This window comes from Pantherophis guttatus, chromosome 2, assembly GCF_059756535.1.
Source record: "Pantherophis guttatus breed Tessera chromosome 2, ASM5975653v1, whole genome shotgun sequence".
Taxonomy (NCBI): Eukaryota; Metazoa; Chordata; class Lepidosauria; order Squamata; family Colubridae; genus Pantherophis; species Pantherophis guttatus.
The window spans coordinates 127,296,472-127,321,528 of record NC_142064.1 but is presented as its reverse complement, the minus strand read 5'-3'; the positions used below and the strand labels follow the sequence as shown (position 1 = coordinate 127,321,528).

At 38.4% G+C, this 25,057-nt stretch overlaps 1 protein-coding gene across 1 annotated transcript in view; it reads left to right on the top strand.

Annotated features, from left to right (window-relative positions):
• Positions 1-626: 626 nt before the first annotated feature.
• Positions 627-25,057, top strand: part of STAT6 (signal transducer and activator of transcription 6) — a 101,088-nt gene continuing 76,657 nt past the window's right edge. The window contains exon 1 of the mRNA XM_087886678.1: positions 627-1,237. The gene's annotated coding sequence lies outside the window, so the exon portion shown is untranslated. The remainder of the gene's footprint in view (positions 1,238-25,057) is intronic.

The window sequence follows — 25,057 nt, the reverse complement described above, 5'->3', positions numbered from 1 at the left end:
TAAATTAAATTCCTGTGGAATGAACAAGTATGGGTATACACATTAAAGGTGTTTGCCAGCTGTGACTAATACAGCAAGTATTCCCACTCCCTGAAGAAAACGATCTAAAAATGATCTCCAGATTGGACTACTACAATGTACTCTATTTAGGGCTGCATTTGTAAATAGTTGGAAGTTATATAGTTACTTCAGAATATGATCAGATTAATCTCTGGAACAGCTCCGGAGATTATATTACCCCTGCTAATATTGCTATTAGCTGCGCATAGCTGCCTGGACAAGATATAAATGCTGACTGTCATGTTTAAAACCCAATATGGCTTAGACTAAGGTTAGCTAAAATAATGTCTCTTTGTATGATCCTCACTGTTTGTTCATAAGAACTTCATCTTTGGGTACCACCCCGTCATCAGATGATGACTGGGATGTCTCAGCTCTTACTTCTCAGCATTCCTTCTTACATATGGAAGGCTTTCAGGAGATATCAGGGTGGGGTGTGCATAAGAAAAGTAAAAAAAAAAAAAAATGCTCCCCCACAACCCAGCAATGAAAGCCTTGCCCCCTTTTTAGGTGAGTCACACCCGCAGAGCATCTTAAGAACCTTCCAACTCATCTTTTGCGCCTGGATTCTAATGATATCAATTGCCTTTAACATGACACGCGTGTTGATTCCAACCCTTTTTGTGTTCGTGTTTTTGAAAAGTTCAGAGTTGGGTAATATAAATAGGGCTAGCGCTAACAATGTGCCTTAATCAAGCTCGGTTATTATTCGGTTGGAAATTCGCAGGCACAAATCATGCCCAGACTTTTTGTTATTGTTGGTTGGTTTTTTTTTTTTTTTTTTTTTTCGGATCAAGAAGACGAATTCCTTAAATTCACTAGAAGAAAAGGAATCGTAAATCCAAGCTCTACATCAGAGCCTCTCCCCAGCCTCCGAGCCTATCCCGGCCCTTTCCCTTTCCCTCTTCCTCCATCTCCTCTAAGCAGACTTTATTTTCTACTTTCACTTCTGATTCAGTGTGACTGTGACAGCAGCCTGCGCCGCTGCCCCACACCTCGTTTCCTCTTCCCGCCTCTCGCGACGCAGATCCCGGAGATACGGAACTTAACCGAATTCTTGCTTCGAGGAGGAATTGGGACTTGGGACTTTTATCGAGTGGATTACAAACGATCGGTTTTCAGGGGAGACGAAGCTTTTAGGAAGCAACCGAGGGAAGGGACCTCTCTGGCGTAAAAGGTACGGAAGGGGTGGGAACAACATTAACGACGGAGGGAGGGTAGGAGCCGATGAGTAGAGGTAATCGACGAAATATCCAGGAAATCCCGGAGTTCGGCAACGGGGTGAAAAGCGACAACAGATCCGGACTGCTGTGAAAACTATTTTTTTTTTAATTTTATTTTATAAAAGCGCTCTATATGTATGTGGAGGGTCGAGCTAACAGAGTAATGAAAATTCGTGAAAACGCACAGGACTTGGGAACACTCAGAGAGGGTTGAATCCCGCGTGGGACCTAGCAGTCCCGTTATCCCTTGAATTATACCCTGAACCCAAGACAGTTGAATTCATAATTTGTACTCGTTATGGATTCGAATCCTAGCCTGTGTGACCATGCAGTTAAAGTGATCGGCGCTCGCACCCACGCAGGTCTAAGTGACGGATTTCAGAAGAGCCTTACTAACCGGTTTGTGGCTGAGCGGATTTCAATTTGATACAAACACTTACTCATAAATAATCCCTCGAACTCTGAAAATTTGATTCATTACATACCAGTTGCCTTGTGCATAACATGTTATTCTGGCATCTGCATCATCAGAGGTGTGAAAGTTCATTTATGCGCAGGGTTGTTTTGGTTTTACAGAAATGAAAAAGGCCAAGAGTACAAATTAATCCAAAAATCTAGTTTTGTTTTTTTTTTAATTTGATTTATATGCCGCCCTTCTCCGGAGATTCAGGGTGGCTTACAATGCATTAAGCAATAGCCTTCATCCTTTTGTATATTTTATACGGTCAGTTTATTGCCCCCACAAACTGGGTCCTCAATTTACCTACCTTAGAAAAGATGGAATGCTGAGTCGACCTTGAGCCTGGCAAGATTCGAATTTATTAATTGCAGACAGCTGGAGTTAAATTACAATGCATTAGTCTGCTGAGCTATCCAGGCTCCTAGTTGCAATGTGGGGTCCTTCTTGGCTAGCTGCCACTGGCAGGCAGGACAAAAGCATTATTTGTAAGAGAAATGTTTATTGGATGCATTCCTACAATTTTGTTCAGAAGAAGCATGAATACTGTCTGGGGGATACCTAATTTATAGTAAGAAATTCCGATTTAAAAAAAAACCACGTCCTTGTATATACTTTCTCAGTTTGACAGGGCAATAGCAAGGTAAAGTGAGATAATGATTAATTCTGTGAATCCTATGGCAGGTAGACCATGAAGATGCATGGGAAAAAGAGCCTGCAGAAATTGCAGGCAGCTGTGTTAATAACAGGGTGCATTAAACTACTGGTTATTAACACAGCTGCCTGCAATTTCTGCAAGTTCGAATCTTACCAGGCTCAAGGTTGACTCAGCCTTCCATCCTTTCTAAGGTAGGTTAAATGAGGACCCAGTTTGTGGGGGCAATAAGCTGACTTTATATAAAAAATATACAAAAGTATGAAGGCTATTGCTTAATGCATTGTAAGCCGCCCTGAGTCTCTGGAGAAGGGCGGCATATAAATCAAATTAAAAAAAAAATAGGGTTTTAATTAAAAATGAGTGGTAAAGATGATATTTTTTTTCACTATAGCATTAGAATAGTAGATTGGAAAAGATTGAGCTAGGTCAATCTCTCTGTGTGTGGTGTGGTGTCTTCCAGATGTATTAGAGTACCAACTCTCAGAATTTTGAGCTAGAATTTCTGTATATGACTTTGAATTTTTTACAATTTCACATAAGACACTTCTAATATAATATGAGAAATAGGAAATAGTAGTTCTTACAATTTTGTTGTGTCCTTCTTTGATTCTCCCCTTTTGCTCTTTTAATACAAATTATTGGGAAAATAAGTTAATGGCGGTGAATTAACTTAAGAATTACAAAAAAATCTATCAGTTTTAGCGTAAGTATTTATATTGTGTTAATATATATTTGTTTGATATGGACGTAACTTATGGTATAAGTATCACAATATATATTATTGAATATACCATGACTGAAAATGATACATTAATAAAACCGATCTTGGAAAAGTATTCTTGTTGCTTTTCACAGCCTTTTCCTTTCCTATAGCAAATATGTCAAAGTGACATTTTAAAACATTGTTATTACAAAAATGTATATGCTGTGGCATGTAATTAGGTTCCATCAAATTGCCTTCTTCTTGAATCACATTTAAACAAATTATTAAAGTAAATTGTGCGTCAGAACTGTTTAATTGAAATGAAGAGTTTATGGGCACTGACGATGTTACTAGTTGGTAATGAAATGTCTTCATGCAAGCAATCTAGCTCAGATAGCACCAAGGATTCCACAGTTATAGGTCACTTTCCGTCACGATCTGTTTCGAATTTAACATTCTTTTCTGGAAAAAAATGGTATACAATTTAGTGAGAGCGGTCAAATTGACTATGTCTAAATTCAAAATATTTTTCCCAATTGAAGATGATGTTCCATATAGTCATAATATTTAATATATGTTTTAGGAGTTGAACTGTAGTTTATTTATGGAGTAATAAATCGTACTGAATTTATTTTTGAGAAAGCAGAAATAAGATCTACTTCAGTAGATCCTCGTGTTTCCTGCACAGAACTGTTTTAATGTTGGTTGAGCTACAATTTTGTTAATGGTGGTTTCTTAAATAAAATTGGTTGAGTTACACATAGGACTAAAACATAAACCACAGTTTATCAGTCACGGTAAATATATTATCATATTACAGTAATCCCGAAACAAGTAAATCGCATTATGATGTGAGAATTCAACTAGAAAGCCAGCATTCTTTGGCAGATAATTTACATCGATTCCTCAACTTATAGTTTTAATTTTAGTTTATATATTGATCCTATTTGTATAGCCATCAATCTCACATAATGATTCTGGGTGGTGAACATAATGAAAGCAGTCCAAATACATAAAGACTATTAAAAAATAACAGCTTTAAATTAAAATAAAAACAAAACAAAATACTGAAAAAGTCTATTAAAGTACTATATGAAGATGGAGAGGGGAGAATATTATGTTTGGAGATTAAAATAGGTTTAAAATTGGCTCTACTAGTAATTATCTATGCCCCCAATATTATTATATTATTATAGATGCTATAGAGCACTGCACACCAGAACAACTAGACACAAGAACAGTTTTTCCCCGAACACCATCCCTCTGCTAAATAAATAATTCCCTCAATACTGTCAAACTATTTACTAAGTCTGCACTACTATTAATCTTCTCATCGTTCCCACCACCCATCTCCTTCCACTTATGACTGTATGACTGTAACTTTGTTGCTTGTACAATTTATATTGATATTGTTTCCTGATTGCTTATTTGTACCCTATGACTATCATTAAGTGCTGTACCTTATGATTTTTGATGAACGTATCTTTTCTTTTATGTACACTGAAAGCATATGCACCAAGACAAATTCCTTGTTTGTCCAATTACACTTGGCCAATAAAAATTCTTTTCTATTCTATTCTCTGCCAAGGGATCCCCAAGTCAGGTGACAGAATCATGTTTTAAGGGCCTCCTGGAAGGCCAATAGGGTTGGGGCCAGTGTCATCTTCAGCAGAATAATATTTCACAGGACAGAGGCCATGGTAGAAAAGGCTCTTGTCCCAAGTCCCGCATGATAAAATTCCCTAGCTGATGGGATTTTCAACATGCTCTCCTGCTAAACATGATGTAACTGGGGAGAAGCGGCCCATCCAATAACCTGGTCCCATGCCATATATGCAATAGCAATAGCACTTAGATTTATATACCACTTCATAGTGCTTTTACAGCCTTCTCTCAGCGGATTTACAGTCAGCATATTGCCCCCCCAACAATCTGCGTCCTCATTTTACTGACCTCGGAAGGATGGAAGACTGAATCAACCTTGAGCCTGGTGAGATTCGATCTGCCAAACTTCTGGCAGCCGCTGATCAGTAGAAGTAATTTGCAGTACTGCTCTCTAACCATTGCGCCACTGCGGCTCAATATGACTTTAATTGGACCCCAAAGCAAAGTGGCAATCGATTTATTTTGCAAAGCAGAGGTGCAACATGTTCAATCCTTGGAGCACATATAACTGCCCACACTTCTGCATTTTGCACTAGTTGAATCTTTCCCAGTCATAAGGATTTATGATTCAGATAAATTAATAATAAAGTTATTCTCCAATAAGAGGTTTCTGGACACTGGTTCTTTGTGCAAGTTATTCTACGTCATGTATCCATTCCTAAATTTTCTGGAAGTGAATAGTTTCAGAAAGTTGTTGGTTTTCTTAGTAACAAGATCTACTTATTTTTACACCGTGCACATCTAGTTCTGTCAGCAAAACCATCAATGCATGAGGCAAATTGTTGATCAACCAGCCCTCTGTTCAGTGCCAAATATGCTGGGACATCTCTAGGTCACCATACAGCCTCTATCTGAAGTTCTTTAGCAAAGGGGAATTCGCCAAGTCATAGGGAATTCTGTGCCATTGATATGTATAGTGTTTCTTAATGTCTAGTCTGAACCTCTTCCTTTGTAATTGTTAATTCTGGTCCTGTCTCCCGAGGCAATAGAGAATGAGTTCATTCTCTGCTCTGAGTGGCAGTCCTTCTGATATTTGAAAACTGCTATTGAATCTTGCCTTTGTTGTCTTTCCTGCAGGTTAAACACACCAGATCCTTTAATCATTCCTCACTGGGCTTTGTTTCCATACTGCCTGTCCTCCTCTCCCACCTTTGATAGCATTTTTCTGAATTTGCTATTCAGTATGTTAACGTCCTTCTTGAATGCTGATTCCAGGAACAGAGTATTTTAGGATGATTGCTTCCCATGTTCTGGATTCTAACGCCTGTTAATGTATCCCAAATATTTGCAGTAATATTTGCTTTTTTAATATCTCCCATACACTGCTGGCTAATGTTTCGTTGCGATCAATAATGTCTTCCAATTTCTTTTTACATGTACTACTTCCCGGTCTAGGCCTCAGCTCAGTACTCCTTGGAAGCCTCTTTCCAAGTGCTAATTGCATACTTAATTAACTTCTGTGCCAGACAAAAGTCAACGATGTACTGCCATCTGCACTGTTGATTCTTTTCTCCAAGATTAATTTATTGCCAAAGGAAACATAAGATCAGAACTTCTTTTATGATTTGTAAATAGAGAGTTGGTTTGTGATAGATCCCCCACTTCCTTCAGCTCTGAAAACCAAACATATGGAAGAAATAAGAATAGAGATCTAAGACATGTTATCTTAATAATAAAAATATTATTATTAATCAATTAGTTGGGAACGTGAAAAGCATAGAGATCATTGGTAGAGCAGTGATATTGAGTAAGACTATAAAAAGAAGGAAGGGAAGAGAAAAGAAAAGGAAGCTTTGTTTGGTGTTCCTAGATCAAAAATACTGTAGTTGTTCTGTATGTATCTGTGCATGTTTAATTTTAGTGTCCTGTGGTTTTGGTTTCACCTCTTATTTTGAAGAGGTAAAAATGGCTTGTTATAGAAGAACCCTTCTACTGCACTCAGTGTTAATTGACAAGGAGGTGTAGGATCATGCTCATGACGTATCCTGCATATGTGCCGCCCATAATCAATATTTTCTTTTACAAATACAAGTCCAGAAAAAAGCATGGCTACCATGCACATTAGGCTGGTAGTACGGTGGGGCAATTCTTCCGGTGTTTGGTGCATACTGGGTGGGAAGTTATCTATGCTTGTAGAGACTTTGTTTCCTGTTGAACTCAAAGATGACAGATGCTAGGGATATGTTTTAATAGAGAATAAACTTCCCTACAACAAGCTTCCAGCTATTGCTGAAATACATGGCAGCTACTAATCCATTCAGCTCTGTACAACGGTGAGGAGCAAAATGTCTTGGACCAGTTCTGAAACTTTTTGCTCTTTCACTTCCAATCAAAGAATGACAGAAGAATAAAAATAGTTCTTTTTTGTGATATGTGCCAGGAAGCTATGACAACTTTCTGTGGATATAATTGCAGATATTATAAAACTTAATCTGTATTATAATGTCCCCAAAAGGTTAATTTCAGGATTCTGGAATATAATATGCTCTTTATATGAATAGGACATAGAACATAGAATCATAGGACCTCTTCTAGTCCAACTCCCTGCTCAAGGCAGGAGACCTTATACCAGAGGTCTTGCTGGTTGGAGAATTCTGGGAGTTGAAGTCCACAAGTCTTAAAGTTGCCAAGTTTGAAGACCTCTGCCTTATACCATTCTAGTGAAATGGTTTTCCAGTCTATTTTTGAAAATCTCCAGTGATTGAGCACCCACAGCTCCAGGAGGCGAGCTATTCCATAGATTAATTGTTCTGTCAAAAAAATTCTCCTTACTTCTCGGTTCTTCTTACTACTTGGTTTGGCTTGTTGTAACCAGAGCTATGCAGTCATTAGCACGTTAGTCAATGTCATCATTTTGTACATTTTAAAGAAAAATATCTTGATTTCTGTCTTGTGCTCAACTTATTTTATTTGTAATGGTTGATGTGTAACACTCATTGTGATTTCCAAACCAGGACTTATGGCTTTATTCAGTTTGTGAACCCAACTATTTAATAAGCTATAGTAAAAATAAAATCAGCGCACACACATTCCAAGACCCCACTAAGATCTCATTGTCAGATGGTTGGCAATATACTGTATGTAGCAGTGAGTAAAACAATAACATCAAAGTGTATTTTTTTCTGAATGCCACAATTACATACATGGGCCACAATGTCCCATGTAAGAACATTACTTATGGCATTTGCATGATGACATGACCGTATACATGTTATAATTCTCTCTCCCCTCAGAGAACCATATGAATAGGTGTCACTTCACCCAGTTCAAAATGGGATCTCTTTGCTTGTTCTGCTGAATCATCTCTGCCAATACTTTGTTGTTGACACCATGGTTGAAGGACTCAATTAAAGGACAAACACACTGCATACAGGCAGATTCAGTAAAATTCAAGTAACGAACTCTACAAAAACATCCTACAAACTTATTGTAACTTGAGTTACTTAGCCACTTATCCCCCATCCCAAAGAAACAGGGATTGCCCAATATTTATTCTCAAATATGCCTCTCCAATATGAGCATTTCTCAGCAAATATTTTGCTAACATAAGTGGAGTGATGAAATAAACTCCTTCTCTGTAGAGATATGCATCCTGTTAGAAGAATATGGGTGGAGAAAGTTGGCTTCCAAATGACATCCAATTGCAGATGAGTTCCAAATTTCCAAAATTCAGAATCTCTTCTCCTCTGAATGTTTGCATGATCTGTGGCTACCATACTTTTCCTTCTATCAAAACATAGGTCGCTCTAGGCCAGCCTCTTGTATCTCAGAGGATCCAGATGGAAAATAAAGTAGGGGTGATGGACTTTTGCTTTGTTTCTCTATAGTGGCCACAAACATCTTTGTGGGTTCTCTTTGTAAAGCTTCTTAGTTTGGTGACCTTTACCCCATCTCATAGTAACAAGTTCTATATATAAACTGGGTGCTTCTCAACACCATTATGAATCAAACCTCTCACTTCCCCTTAGCATTTAAGGTCTTAAAATGTATTTGCTGTTGGCAAAATTCAGTGGAAACATTATGTTTGTACCCTCTAGCAAACAATCTTTAAGGGCTGAAATACAACCTGGTGGGTTATAGAGATATATATATTTCCTTCAGAAATTGGCTGTGGTTCCTTGCTAGATATTTTATATTTTACAAGAACTTTCCAGGTTTTTATTTTGTTAGTTTCTTAGCGAAATAAGAACTGTTCACTTAGTTCAGGGGCCCTCAAACTTTTTAAACCAGGGGGCAATTCACAGTCCCTCAGACTGTTGGGGGGCCGGACTGGCTGGGGGGCGTGGCGTGGCTAGGTGGACATGTGACTTGGTGGGCATGGCCAATTTAGCAGTCCATTAAACAATACATACAAATTAAACTTTAATTTGTTTTGCTCCTGGGGGTGTTTTATTTGCTTTTGTTTGCATGTTGCTCTTTTGGTTGCTTTTTCTTTTTACTAAATCGTTTTTTAAAGTTGTTTAGGAGTCTAGTTTCAGTCCCAAGGAGCTTACAATCAACAAGTAGAACAAACAAGTACTTGATAAATTTGAAATCAGGTACACATTTTGTGGCATCAGCACCAGAGAAGAAAAATGGCCTAGTTATATGTGTTAAAAGAGGCTTATTGGCCAATTTAATTGAGGCTGACACTCAAGGTAGATATATTGCAATCGAATTAACAACACAGAACGGGAAGCTGCTTGTAATTGGAGTATATGCACCTAATCAACAGCAAGACAAATTTTATAAATTTTTACATACCAAATACTACAATGGGATTATAGATCTTTACTTTTAATGGGTGATTGGAATGGGGTAATAAATACCCAGAAAGATAAAAAAAGTCTTTCCAAGATATCCATGCGTGCTAAGTTGCCTAAATCTTTTTTTGATATTTTGGAGGATATGGAGCTGAGAGATATTCGGAGAGAAAGGAACGTATTGGAAAGTGATTTTACTTTTTTTTCAGATAGGCATCAATCTTTTTCTAGGATTGATTTTATATTAACCACAAATGATCTTTTTTCTAGGGTGAAGAAGACGAAGATATGTCCAAGAACTTTAACTGATCATAGCCCGGTTTGGGTGGAACTAGAACAGGAAAGAGGAGAAAGGAGGTCTTGGAGGTTAAATGAGAATTTATTTGTAACTTGAGTAAACTTAAAAAACAAATGAAAGAATTTTTTGTTAATAAAGGTACCTCGATGGAAATGGTATGGGATGCGAGTAAGGCATATATGAGGGGAACATTAATTTTTCTGAACAATAAATATAGATTAAAACAACAAAACAGACGGAAAGAGATAGAGGAGGAAATTAAAAAGAAAGAACAATTGCTTATAACTAATCCGGGAGACAAAAAGGCAAAAGATATGATAAATATCTTAAGAGAGCAATTTAATATGTTAATGGCTGGGCAAGTAGCAACCAGCATACAATATGCCAGACATAATACATTCTGTAACGCCAATAAACCTGGGAGATGGTTGGCTTACACGATGAGAAAAAAACAAAAATCACGTGTTATAGACAAGATAGAATTTAGAGGTAAGGAGATTTACCAACAGAATTTAATAAAAAAGGCTTTTTTGGAGTTCTATACAAAGCTATATGCTAAAGATGCAATTCAAGATGTTGATATTGATAGATATTTAAAGATAGATATTCCTGAACTAACGCTGGAACAGAGAGAAAGATTGAATCAGCCAATAACTTCCGAGGAAATTGTTGGGGTAATTAAACAATTAAAAATAGGTAAAGCTCCGGGAACAGATAGACTAACAGCTGTTTATTATAAGGTGACCAGACGTCCCGCTTTTGGCGGGACAGTCCCGATTTTTAGCAATTTGTCCCGCGTCCCGCGGCGTTTCAAAAAAGTCCCGATTTTTCATTCTGCCTCCTGAGTCCCGCTGCCACTTGAGCCCCAGCTGATGGCTAGAAGAAAAAAAAAAACTGTTTAAACTCTTGCCCGGGGCTTCAAAGGGCCGCCCTACAGGCAATCAGTGTAAAGAGTTCCTGAAGCAGTTTTTTTCCCCCTAGTTAAGCTGCAAAAACGAAACCGAAACCAGGGTCTTTGGTGCAACGTGACAAAATGAGGCAGAGAGAGATTTATTTTTATTTTTATTTTTCCACCCCAAAAAAGGTAGGTGAAAAACTGCAAACAATGGGAAATTTAGGAGGAGAGTTCAAGATTTTAAAACACAAAGGAAAAAAAGCTGTATTTAACTAGGGAATTGTAATAATTGAGATACTATTAATTGTATATTGTGTTGAAAGCAGAAATGGTTAAGTTGTGGTTCGGAGGAATATATGGGGGAAATTATTTGGTTTATTATTATTGGTAAATATAATTAATGGATTTGTAAGAAATTGGATTGCATGGAAATAATTGGAATATTCATGTTCATATTGATTAATATACAAAAAAGATAGTTTTATAACTAATTGATTTATATTAAAATGTTGAATTTGTATTAAACAACTGTATTACATAATTACATAATTAAACAATGTGAGGATGGATATAAAAATAGATGACAATGGGAAGGGGTATAATATAGAATAGAAGGGAAAAATTGAATTTGATTAAGATTAGAGATGAGGATGAAGGGTAATATTGGTTTTTTAAAAAAATAGATGAGGAATAAATATGGCAAAAAGGAAATATAGAAATTGTAAATTTAATTGAAGTGACTAAACACTGTTTAAATTTGTGAACCGGCTAAATACTCTGTTCAAAGAAAATAAATTGTATGTATGTATGTGTGTTTCTAATTACTGCTATTTATTCATATTTGTTCTCTTTTATTCTTTAAAGTTTAACCATTCATTCTTTATCTTAATATCTTTATATTTGTTTGGGGTTGGCTTTCTTCCCTTTCATCTTTTTTATTGTACAGCAATCTTTCTCCTCAAACCTACCACCTCTCTCTTTTCTTTCCTTCTTACTTTCTCTTCCCCCCTCTTCTTCTCCTCCCTACTTCCTCTTCCTTTCTCCTTCTCCTCCTCTCTTCCTCCCCCTCTTACCCTCACTCCTACTCTAATTTCCCTTCCCTTCCTTCATCCCTCTCTATTACTGTATCCTTTTATGCATATGGACTACTCAGAGGGCTGAAAAAGTTATTTTTGACTGGTCCTCACACTTTTGACCAGTCCTCGAACTTACGACTGTCTTCACATTTTACGTTTTTTGCCCTATCTTATCACCATGATGAAGAGAAGCAGTTGTGAAATGAGTGACATGGTTGTTAAGAATGCTGCACGGGCATAAATATGAGGATGGTCATAAGTGTGAGGACCAGTCAAAAGTGCGAGGACCTGTCAGAAATGACTTTTTTCAGCCCTCTGGTTAGTCCTTTTGTGCATATGGACTACTCGGAGGGCTGAAAAAGTTATTTTTGACTGGTCCTCGCACTTTTGACCAGTCCTCGAACTTACAACTGTCCTCACATTTTACGTTTTTGCCCTATCTTGTCACCATGGTGAAGAGAAGCAGTTGTGAAATGAGTGACATGGTTGTTAAGAATGCTGCACGGGCATAAATGTGAGGATGGTCATAAGTGTGAGGACCAGTCAAAAGTGTGAGGACCTGTCAGAAATGACTTTTCAGCCCTCTGAATAGTCCCTATACACATAGCCATGGCCACCCGGTCACATGACCAGCTAGCCACGCCCACCCAGTCACATGGCCGCCAAGCCACGCCCACACAATAAGCCACGGCCACAATCGTGTCCTTCTTACCAATGTTAAAATCTGTTCACCTTACCCTATACACATAGCCATGGCCACCCGGTCACATAACCAGCTAGCCACGCCCACCCAGTCACATGACCAGCTAGCCACGCCCACAAAATAAGCCACGCCCACAATGTCCCTCTTTACCAATGTTAAAATCTGGTCACCTTAAAGTTTATTACAAACATTTACAATTTGAAATGTTAGAACCACTTAAAATCTTATTTAATAAAATACAGGTAGGAGGAGGAGTACCACCTTCCTGGAAAACAGCTTTTGTCTCACTAATTCCAAAGGAGGATCAAAATTCCATCAAACCTGAGAATTTTAGGCCAATTTCACTTTTGAATACCGATTACAAGATTTTTGCTAAGATACTAGCTAATAGATTAATGCCAGTTATTCAACAAATAATTCATAATGACCAATCAGGGTTTATAAAAGGGAGACAAATGAAATATAATGTTAGACAAATTGTAAACCTACTGGAATATTTGGAAAAAAACAATCAAGTCCCTGCAGCGTTTATATTTCTGGATGCAGAGAAGGCATTTGATCGCTTGAACTGGCAATTTTTGTTTAAAATAATAGAGAAAATGCATTTTGGGGAATATATTACACAATCAATTAGAGCGATATACCAGCAGCAAACAGCACAAATAATAGTTAATGGCGGTTTAACAGAGGTTTTTAGAATTGAGAAAGGAACAAGGCAGGGGTGTCCTCTGTCCCCATTGTTGTTTATCTTGACTTTGGAAGTGCTATTGAATAAGATACGTGATTCAGAAAAATTGAAGGGTATTGTAATTAGACATCAAGATTATAGATTAAGAGCATTAAGAGCAGATGATTTGGTTGTTACCTTATCCCAACCTATAGAGTCGGCTCCATATATATTGGATATAATTGATCAATACGGGAAAGTATCAGGATTTAAAGTTAATTCACATAAGACAAAGATGATAATTAAAAATATGTCTGTATTTGAAAGAGATGAACTAGCAAGAATAACAGATTTTGAAATAGCTAAAAAGGTTAAATATCTAGGAGTGTATATAGCAGCTTCAAATACAAAATTATACAAAAATAACTATGAGGATCTTTGGCAGAAGGTACAGAAGGATATGGAGAATTGGAAAAAATTACAGTTGTCTTTATTGGGAAGAATTGCAGCAATTAAAATGAATGTGTTACCTAGATTCTTATTTTTGTTCCAAATGATACCTGTGCTTAAGAAAGATGAAAATCTGAGAGAATGGCAGAAAGGTGTTAATACTTTCATCTGGGCTGGGAAAAAACCCAGAATAAAAATGAAAATTATACAAGATACACGTGAAAGAGGGGGTCTCAAAATGCCTAATTTAAGATTATATTACGAAGCAGCGGTCTTATCACAAATTAGTGACTGGTTTAACTTAACTGAGGGGAGAATTTTGAATCTAGAAGGTTATGATTTGTTATATGGATGGCATGCCTATTTGTTATATGACAAAAAAGTGGATAAAGTATTTAAGGCCCATATACTTAGAAATGCTTTGTTGAGGGTTTGGAAAAAATATCAATATAAGTTAAATTATAAGATACCTGTATGGGCAAATCCTAGACATGCAATAGAAAATATAAGTATAGAACAAAAACAGGAGGTGATTACCTATAAAGAGCTTCTTATTATGGAAAGGGGGGTAATGTATTTGAAATCTTTAGATACATTGAGGGAAAAAGGTATAATTTATACATGGTTTCAGTATGGTCAGCTTCAAGCTAGATGGAAGGAAGATCAAAATGAGGAGAATTTGGTAAAACAAATTAGAGATCAAAAACAAATGCATATTAAAAGGCTGTATAATGCTTTATTGGAAATAGACTCTGAGACGGAACTGGTTAAAGATTGCATGATTAAATGGGCGCAAAATTTTCAAGAGCCAGTGATGATGGAGACTTGGGAAAAGATTTGGACTAGAAATGTGAAATTTACACAAGCACAAAATTTAAGAGAAAACTTTTATAAAATGTTTTATAGATGGCATTTAGATCCCAAAAAATTATCATGTATGTATCCTAATGTGCAAGCTAAATGTTGGAGATGTGACTGTGATGATGCAATTTATTATCATATATGGTGGACTTGTAGAAAAATCAAACCCACCAAATCTTGGATAAAGATTTGGTGGGTGATGCAGAATATTTTTTAAAAAAGACTGAAATTTACTCCGCAGTTGTTTTTACTGGGTATAACTACGGACTGTACAGTTGCAGAGACTAAACTGATTTTGAACTTGATAACAGCAGCAAGATTGTTGATAGCACAACATTGGAAGAAGGATTTTTTGCCTACTATTGATGACTGGATATTGAAAGTAACTAATTTAGCTGAAATGGCTAAAATTTCAGCATATTTGAAGGATCACACACAAGAAAGGTATATACAGGACTGGAGAAGATGGATTGATTATATTCAAAATAAGTATCAGACTAAAAAATATCAAATAGCTTATGAATGATTTCTTTTAACTGTATAAGCGCTATATAAGTGATATTAGAAGTATTATGTCTAAGAAGTAGGATTTTATCTATGGGGGTTAAGAATTTTTTTTAGGGGGTGTTAGTTTAATGGTTGGTTAAGCAATTTAGTTTATTGTTAAAAGTTAATAGAAATATCTTGTGTTCTGCTCTGGGAAGTCGGGAAGGGGGAGGGGGGGTTGGGTGGGAGGGTTGTGGGGAAATTGTGTTTGTTTTACTAATAAAACTTTTTCAATTAAAAAAAAAAAGTAGAACAAACCAGGGAAGGCATTGCCTCTCCTTGTTTTGGATGGGTGGGAGGCAGTGGTGGGATTCTACTGGTTCGCACCAGTTCGGTAGAACCGGTTGTTAAGTAGTCAAGTAGTTAAGCAGTTCGGAGAACCGGTTGTTAAAAGAAATCTCCTTTTGTTTTTTTCCACTTTACAGGGTTAATCCTGTAAGGAATTACAACATTCGGTGTTGTTTCCTAGCCTAATCTTTATTGCCCTGCTTACAGAAACTGCCTCTCCAGCAGTATGCCTAGACTTACTGTCGCTTCCCGTTCTAGAGGTTCTCAGGGGGGTTTTTTTGCTTTACTTTCTTAAAGGGGAAGGGTTGTTTTAAGCTTTTTCCACTGCTGTTGGGAGGAAATACTCCCCTGTTGGAGTTCTTCCAGCCAGGGTGCAATGATCAGCACTTTGAAGAAATAATTGAGTAACGAAGCAGAAGCTTTTAATGACAAGGAACCAAGATGAGTGACATTCAGCAAGGCTTATTGGCTAGCTAGAAAGATTGACATTCAAACGTGAGTTTACCTACCCTTTCTGACTTTTGGTCTAAAACTGGTTTTTGGTGAAGTTTAATTCTGTGCTTGGTGATGTTTAATCCTGTGTTTAGTGATGAGATAATTTTCCTTATTCAGCTTTGTTTGGAAGGAAAAATGTTAATCTCTGTTCCTGAAAAGAAGCAGCTTTGGAAATCTGACTAGTTCTGTGTCTATTTGTTCTGGTAATTGGTTTAACAAGCAACAGATACTCTGTTTGCTCCTTTGCTTCATTCTGGAGAGCTTAAATGACCTCTCTGCTAAAGGGTTTCACTTTATGAGCAAGACTTGGCTGCTGATAGTTATCATTGCATTTTAACTATTTTAATTCCTCAAAGTTCTCTGGTACCCTCCCTGATTTGTAACTCCAGTTTGCAGGTTTTCTAATCTGCAAACTTGATATTTAGGGCAGCTTTTTGCAAGCAAAGAAGCTTTTTGCATTTTTGTACAGTTAATCCTTGACTTACAACAGTTGCAATGGCACAGGAAAAAGTGACTTATGACCGTTTTTCACATTTATGACCATTGCAGCAAACTGTCATTAGGGCAAAGAAGCGATGCCACATGACTACCTGGCCACGGCCACCCGGTCACATGAAGCACCGCAGTTGTGAAATGAGTGACATGGTTGTTAAGAATGCTGTAACGGGCATAAATGATGACCAGTCATAAGTGTGAGGACCAGTCAAAAGTGTGAGGACCTGTCAGAAATCACTTTTTTCAGCCCTCTGGGTAATCCTTTTGTGCATATGGACTACTCAGAGGCCTGAAAAAGTTATTTTTGACCGGTCCTCACACTTACAACTGTCCTCACATTTTATGTTTTGCGCCCTATCTTGTCACCATGGTGAAGAGATGCAGTTGTGAAATGAGTGATACGGTTGTTAAGAATGCTGCAACGGGCATAAATGTGAGGATGGTCATAAGTGTGAGGACCAGTCAAAAGTGTGAGGACCGGTCAGAAATGACTTTTTTCAGCCTTCTGAGTAGTCCCTATACACATAGCCATGGCCACTCGGTCACATGACCACCAAGCCATGCCCACCCAAATAAGCCACACCCACAGAACCGGTTGTTAAAAAAATTGAACCCCACCACTGGTAGGAGGCAAGGCACTCAGCCCAAGAGCTGGGCTTCCTCAGAGAGGGAAAGGAGCAGGTTTATGTCTACTCCAGAACCTGGAAACAGGCACCCATCAGCAGTAACCTCTCACATACTTGGGATCAGAGGTGACGTTCACATAATTTAACAACTGATTCACCTAGTGCAGAACTGAAAATGTGAGCGGTTCTCCAGCTACATGGGATGGAACACGTGTGTCTGGTGGTCCGCATCACGTGCCTTCCTCCCCACTCTGCCTGCTGCCAATGCCAGTGCTGCCGCCGCCATGCCTGTTTCTTGGAGGGCCAGCTGCGGAGTCCCTGCTGCCGGACACCTGCACCTTGGTGGATGCCGCTCCTTTTGCATCCTCACGTGCTGTGGCTGCCAGCAGGTGGGGGAGGCCAGAAACTGTGAGGCTGCACTGCCCACATCACCCCCCTGCCTGCTGGAAGCTGCAGCAGTGAGGCACCTACTTCCCAGGCCCCTGTCAGAGCCGCAACGGGTGATTGTCCGCTTGGAGCGCACTGGTTGATCCCCACCCTGAGTCCAGGGACGGATAGATGGAGGAAGCTTGAGCTAAGAAGCTGAGGCGGAGGGTGCCATTTTTCCCTCCCAGGGCCTCCACACACCCCATTTTTGGCCTCCCTGGCCCCCAGAAGCACTCTGCTGGCCAAAAAGTTTGGCCTTACTTTCCAGTTTCAGCCCACGGGGCTCATGAAGGTAAGGGTGGCCAAAAGGTGGGGGCCGGCGGGTGGGTGGGGCAATGTTGGCGGGGCAGCCTCATGGTTCCATACAGGCTGGATTAATGGCTTTGGCGGGCCGTATCTAACCCACGGCCCGTAGTTTGAGGACCCCTGACTTAGTTTATAATAATGTGTATCCTTCCTGCTCTGGGTTTGTGTACAGTCTTAAATGTTTGCCCAACCCTTGATGGGAGAGAAAACAGCCAGAAAATCAACAGTGAACTGTCAATCACTTAGCTGTTATTATCTTGTGTGATCTACATAGCTTTTGATGGTGGCTGAAACTCATACAAAGCTCTGTTATGTTAAAAGATGGACTTTGATATGATTCAGCAAAACATGACCCTTATATTACAGTGTTAAAGAAGAGTGTAAGTACACTTGGAAACATTTAGCCCAGTGATAAACTTGATTGTTGGGATAATCTGAGTAGACATTTTTTTGTAGAAGTGTGTGAGGCACAGGAATCTACTTTTTTAAAACAAAGTTCAAAATATACCTGCACCCCTCAATTCTTCAAGCTAATTTACTGTGCATATTTCTGATACTCTTATTTACTTGGTGGAAAGTGTATTTTGATCATTATCGTGTGGAGCTTCTTCTTGAGTTTAAAATCCAGGTATAGAAATTATGTGCTTGGATATGAACAAGATCTGGCCCAGAAATGTCAGTGTTACCAAAAAGGAAGGAAAACAGATGAATCCTGTCCCACTTCAGATGTCAGGATGCTACGTCCAATAAAGCATGCAAATTAGGTCAAAAGTTGAAATCATTCTCAAGCTGGGTTGCCTCTACAGCTATTCAGCTTGTTAAAACACACACATCCGTACATCATACAACACCAAAACATTCTGGACTGAATTAGTCTAAATGTTTACTTCGTTAGTTAGTCTTAGATCATAATAATAACTAACTAATGAACTTCATTAGTTAGTTTACTTCATTATTATGAACTAACACTGTTTGGCTTATTAAAAACAATAAAGTCACACATTTGCTAACCAGCATAAAACAGATGACCAAAACATTTCATAAGTGTTTTGAGAAGTAAATCAGTGCTCCAGGGGCCATCGTTTAAGTCATATAAAATATCTGATTCTCAATTCATGTCAAGGATCACTTGCTAAGCCAAGTTCTGGTTTGTTTGGGTTGACTCAGTGTATGAACTTGTGATCGGTGCAAATCCTACCAGCATAGTGTGATGTTGAAGAAAGCCAGTGGGAGGTAAAAGCTTGATAGCATTGGATAGCAAACTACCAGGAAAACCCAGGACTATAAACTAGACAGTGAATTTAAAAATATTAAAAGAAGATAATGGGAAACAACTTCTGCTTTACTGCCAAAAATCCAATATGGATTAACTCATAGAAGCTGAGTTTTTTCACCCACTTTTCCACTTGTACGTGGGCTACAGGACTTCCCCCAGCACTAAACTTTTATTTAAGACTGCCTTTATGTTGTAAGAAGAGCCAGATAAATATATAAATAAATTTTCACTGCAGCTTCCCATAATTTTGCAGCTGTAACCAAATTGAGTCAGGAAGATTTGCATGGAATACACTTTGCACTTTTGGCACAAAGAGGTGATAGTATTCAGGATAACAACGTTTAGAGAAGAGCCAACACAATCTTGACAATCTTGTTTTTATCCCCCCCTGTGCTATAGTGTAGCGGCCCCCAACCTTTTGGGCACCAGGGACCGGTTTCGTGGAGAGAGGTTTTTCCATAGACCGGAGGGAACATGGTTTCGTGTGCATCCTGCATCGCGCGGATGGGACTTAGCTTGTTTCTGCAGCCCGGTTTCTGGCATGTCATGGACCGAGAGTTAGGGACCCCTGCTATAGTGGGATCAGAAAAAATAGTTATTGGACTAACTGGAAGTACATAAGTAAATATTGAGATTGGGGATAAGACTCTGGTGCCACGTATTAATCATGCAAAAGAATAAATTCCTAAGGGCTAGAAAAGAATTCTAATGAAATACAGCTGCCAAAATGTTTGGTTCCAAGCAAATGATAAAAGTTATTGATGTAGCTGTTCCTATCTGACCACCAGCCTGTGTCTTATGTAAGGCTTAGCAGCTTTGCTGGTTTCCACAGAGGAACTAAAAAAAGAGAAGGTTATTATACTGTAATAGTGTTAACCGGTTGCTTGGTGACCTTAGAGAGTTTTTTTCAGAGCCATTCCCATGATGACCTGTTATTACTCCAAATGCATTAATATTTTGGGTCTAATCTTTGGAAGGGTGGTGGGTATAGTTTTGTGTTGTTAAATTTGGTCTTGGTTTTAAGTGGATACTTTAAAATGTATATTGAATTTTATTATATTTGTGCATTTTCTGTTTTGTTATGTTTGGAGAGCCGTTCTGGTGTAGTGGCCAAAGCCCCAGACTAGAGACCAGAGACTTCTAGTCCCACCTTAGGCACTAAACCAGTTGGGTGACCCTCCACCAGTCACTCCATCTCAGGCTCTGAAGTTTTCTCTGAAGTTTGCAGAGAAAACTTCAGGAACTAGTCCAGATATTCATGAGGAATCAAGACTGACTTGAAGACACAAATTTCCTTTCCTTTCCTTTCCTTTCCTTTCCTTTCCTTTCCTTTCCTTTCCTTTCCTTTCCTTTCCTTTCCTTTCCTTTCCTTTCCTCCCCACTATATTTGATCCATCCTTATCAGTTTTGCTAGACAACACAGTAAGAAAACAAATAATTTACTTATTAACTGATAATGAATAAATAGTTCAAAATAGGGTTCCCCTCCCTTTCTAAATAATCTCTCCTGTTGCTCTAACATGCTTCCAGGTTCCTGAAACACTAAAAGTAAAGTTTCAAGTTAAAAAGGCAGATGTGAGTGTGATGTGTGTGAACAATTAGGAGCAAAGGCAAAATCAAAGATATTGGATAAATGCTGATGACCTCATACCGTATATGGTAAGATCAGGTAATTGTGGTTAGGCATCATGTTTGGAATCATGGAACTAACTACTTACCTTTTTTCATTCTCGGAAGGAAAAACTGAGCAGAGGCACATTCATTGTTGTCTTGCCTTTCTGGAAATTGAGATACTTTCCATGAGTTTTCAGGAAATTGTGTAATATCATGTGGTCACTCTGCCCAAAGTTGGGTCTGAATCTTTCAAGTGATTTCAGCAGGGCAATGAGTTTAAAATCTTCTCATACAGGCTGCATGCTATTCAGTAGCATTTCTTGAAATAGCATGTCCTTATATACTTTCTAGTAGCAGTTCTCTGGTTTATGAACAACCACAAATCAGCTCTTCGGCCCTATTTCGCCTTCCTTCTGTGTCCAAAGAGAACTAAGTTGGATTTCTGTTGGATTTCACTTCTTCTGGAAGGAAAGCAAGCATAAGATATTAGTGGTGGTGTTTGTGATATTATTTATTTAAAGATACATAAGTAGAGCAGAAGTGGAGTTTCAGGGAAGTCTACTAGGCATGTTTGCATCAGGTTTGAGATGGGTGGCTATACAAATTCAATAAACGAATGGATAAATACACTCTAGATATATTCTGCATTGTCAATTTCTCTTCAATCATTGATTGCTCATTGTAATTAGGAACAGTATTAAAACATTCTTCACAAGCTGGGTGCTTAACAATGATTGGCTTTAATCTTGGTTTGTTGAATAAACAACAGCTGGGTTCACGCATTGTACCAAGCCAAAAAACATGATGCCTAAATTCACAAAATATGCTAAACCAAAATCTAACAAAACATACATGAGAACCAGCCATTCATAGATACTTATACCCAACTTAAGACTTTTTTCTCACCAGTTAATAGATCAGGGGTGTCAAACTTGTGGCCCACAGGCTGGATGCACCATGTGCTGGCCATGCCCATCCCTGGTTTAGCGAAGGGGGAAAAAGTCGCGATACATCATGTGACGAAGTGAAGACGTGAGTTTGACACCCCTGCAATAGATGTTCAAGTATCTATTGAAGTAATTGAATTATATACTATCAGATGCTATCTGGATAGCTGAGGCTGATGGGTATAAAAGTCTACAAAATTCTAGAGTCAATATCCTAATTAAAGATATACCACCCATCTTCCTAATGAAAGTTAATAGCATCTGTATTTTTGTTGGATCCTTATCCTACGGTTGGGTAGATAATATGTACTGTAACTTTAACTGCTACAAGATGACCAATTGATTAAGTGGTTAAAACAGAAATAAAAGGAAGGCAGGAAGTTCATTCACTCCTCCTCACTCCTGCTCATGATATTACTGCTAGAGATACTGTGTCGGTGTTACGGAACTAGAACTGTAAGCAAACTTTGTTTGTATTGTATCTTTGTTTATGAGAAGCCAGGTTTGTTTGTTTTACAACAAGTAAAGACTATTTATTTTTCTAACAACGTTCAGAGTCTGAGAGTATCTGTATTGCAACGCTGTCTGGTCCGTCGCTCTACTCTGCAGAGGGCAGTTTACCCTCAACAATTTTGATATGTAATCAGCATCAAGATAACGTGGTTTATGGATATGGAAGCCCCAATCGCACTTGCCTTTTAATACATTAACCTAAGTTACACGCTCACTTCTTATGAGACAGCCTCATTGATATTTATGGGGATTGTATGGGTTCTAAGTAAAATGGTTTGCATCCAGTATTCCAGCTCAATCTTCTTCAACTAGGCATCCTCTAGTGGTAGTAGAATACAGTTTTCCCTTCGACATCTGGAAGAGGTCAAGTGGGAAAGACTTCTTGGTTTGCTCTGTCTCTCTGGGAGACAGCTTTCTCTTCAGCTTTCTTCTTATGCACAAATATTATTGCAATTCTGTGTTGAACTAAGTCCCTCTTCTTGAAATTAGGAGGAGGAGAGTTAATGGTCATGAATGCTTTTGGAGTAAATATTTGGAGAAAGGTTCCTAAAATAGTTGGGAAGGACAGATTCTGTGATTGGGTAGTTTCAAGAAAAATTCTTCTTAAATCCAACAAAATAGCTCAGTGGGAAAACAAGTTGAAAGAAACGTATACAAGTAAAGTTGGGGTTAAGATTTGCTCCATCAGATAGAAACAAAAGGCTGTGTTTTTTTCCTGAATGTGCTTTAGATTAAGTGGAGGTCCTAATCTTGTCCCAAGATTTTGTGATTAAAACAGGGCGACAATTTACCTGTCACTAATCTACAGATTGGCTTCACAGATGATGGTTTGCTAGGTTATGATTTCTTTAATCAGGGTTATTAAACCCACCAGCACCAGATAGGTTCAGACATTGTTTGCACTGACTCATAAACTATGTTTGATGAACCACAAGTTTAAACTTGAGTTTACCGAGCATGTTAAGGCAAAGCCACATTAAGAGAGAGCAGAATAAATGAAACCAGCTGATAAAGAGAGTTTCTAAGCCAGAAATGGGGGGGGGGGGGGAGGGAATACATAGTTTCCTATATTATTATGATGGTAATGGCTGGTTGCACATCAGCCAGGTGTTTAGGCTGGATTTGGCATTTTATCCACCTATTAAGTCCCTGCCAAGGACATGGGATAGGTGGTGGTGGTTGTTGTTTGATGGTGTTAAAACAGGATTAAAGTTGTTCCAAGTAAAGCTGCCATTTGCAATTGACTGATGGTAATTTTTGCCAGTGCTGATGATGTTCAGATGGTGCTCCAGATGTTTTGAGTTTGCATCCAAGCGACATTATTACTATTGGTACTATCTTTGTTTTGCCCCAATTATTCTACTTGTATTTGCAGACTTTGTATTTTGTGATTTTCTCCATTTCTATTCTCCTGTCTCAGTGGTGAAATGTAAAATTTGTTACTACCGGTTGTGTGGGTGTGGCTTGGGGGGGGGGTAATGTGACTGGGTGAGCGTGGCCAATTTTTTTTTTAACTTTTAAAAGCATTTTTTCTACAACCTCTTCAGACGAAGGGGTTGTTTAAAAAATGCTTTTAAAAGGCTCTGACGATCCCAGCTGAGTTGCCTGATCGCCAGAGGCTTTTTTTTCTTTTTAAAAGCATTTTTTTTTTTTTTTGCTTTTAAAAGAAAACAAAAGCCTCTGATGACCCACCGTCATCGTTACCGGATCAGGCGATCCGGTCCGAACTGGGAGCATTTCACCCCTGTGCTATCTCCAGGTACTGCAATGTCCACTATCCAGATTTTTTTGGTCTTTCTTATTAATAGTTGTTAATTCTGGGGTATTATGTAGCAAATGCTTATATATTTGAATTCTAAAGTTCCAGAGTACTTTAGCTTCTTCATCACCTACAGTATATTACTTTGTCTATTTTGCGGTCCCACCAGTTCTTGTTGGTAGGCAAATGACATTTCTTGCCGATATTCCAGTGCATCTTTGTTGCTACTTCATCATGCCATTATTTGTAATCAATCTGTGCCATCCTCTTGCAGCAGCTAACCAGGTGATCCACCATTTCTTCAGTTTTTTGCAGAAATGGCATTTGCTGTCTTCTCAGTTCTGGCTTTATATGCATTTGTTCTTAAAGGCTTTATCTTCTGCAGGCAGAATTAACCTTCTGCCTCTTTTTTAAAGTTTCCTGCTTAGTCATTGCCAGGTTTTGTTATCTGCTTTTCCTGCTTTTTAAAAAAGTATACTGGCCATATAATACTTTGCTTTGCCATGTCTCTTTTTTATTCTTCATTTGGTTTTCCTTGTAGGTTAGTTTGGTTTCTTTATGGTGTACTAGTTTCAGTGCATTTTCTTTAATCTCCTTCAGATATTTTTTCAATGCTCTATTTCTTTCTTCAACTGTCTGTGGTCTACTTATAACATTCCATGCCCAGCTATGCTCCATGGTAAATCAAATCTGTGAGGATAAAAGGCATGATTCATTGTCATTATTTTTCTGTTCTTCCTGTCCAGGGCTTTTAGTTCTGCTTGAATGCAGTCCACTATTCCAGCTGTGTCTGGAATTGCCTAAGTTTTAATTGTATTGATTGTATTTCCTCCACTGAGTTTGGATTTTTAAATGATCTTCACTTTCACAATGTATTCACTTCTAACTTTCAACTCAGGGGTAAAATGATCCCGGTTCAGACCAGATCTGCCCGATCCGGTAGCGATGGCGGTGGGTGGCTCGGAGAACCGGTAGCAAAAATCCCTGCCCCCCCCATGCCCAGCTGAGCTGAGCTGCGCAATCATCAGAGGCTCTTTTTTTTACTTTTAAAAGCATTTTTTCTACAACCTCTTTGGCCGAAGAGGTTGTAGAAAAAATGCTTTTAAAAGGCTCTGACGATCCCAGCTGAGTTGCTTGATTGTCAGAGGCTTTTGTTTTCTTTTAAGAGCAAAAAAAAAAAATGCTTTTAAAAAGAAAAAAAAGCCTCTGGCGATCAGGCAACTCAGCTGGGATCGTCAGAGCCTTTTAAAAGGCTTTTTAAACAACCCCTTTGTCTGAAGAGGTTGTAGAAAAAATGCTTTTAAAAGT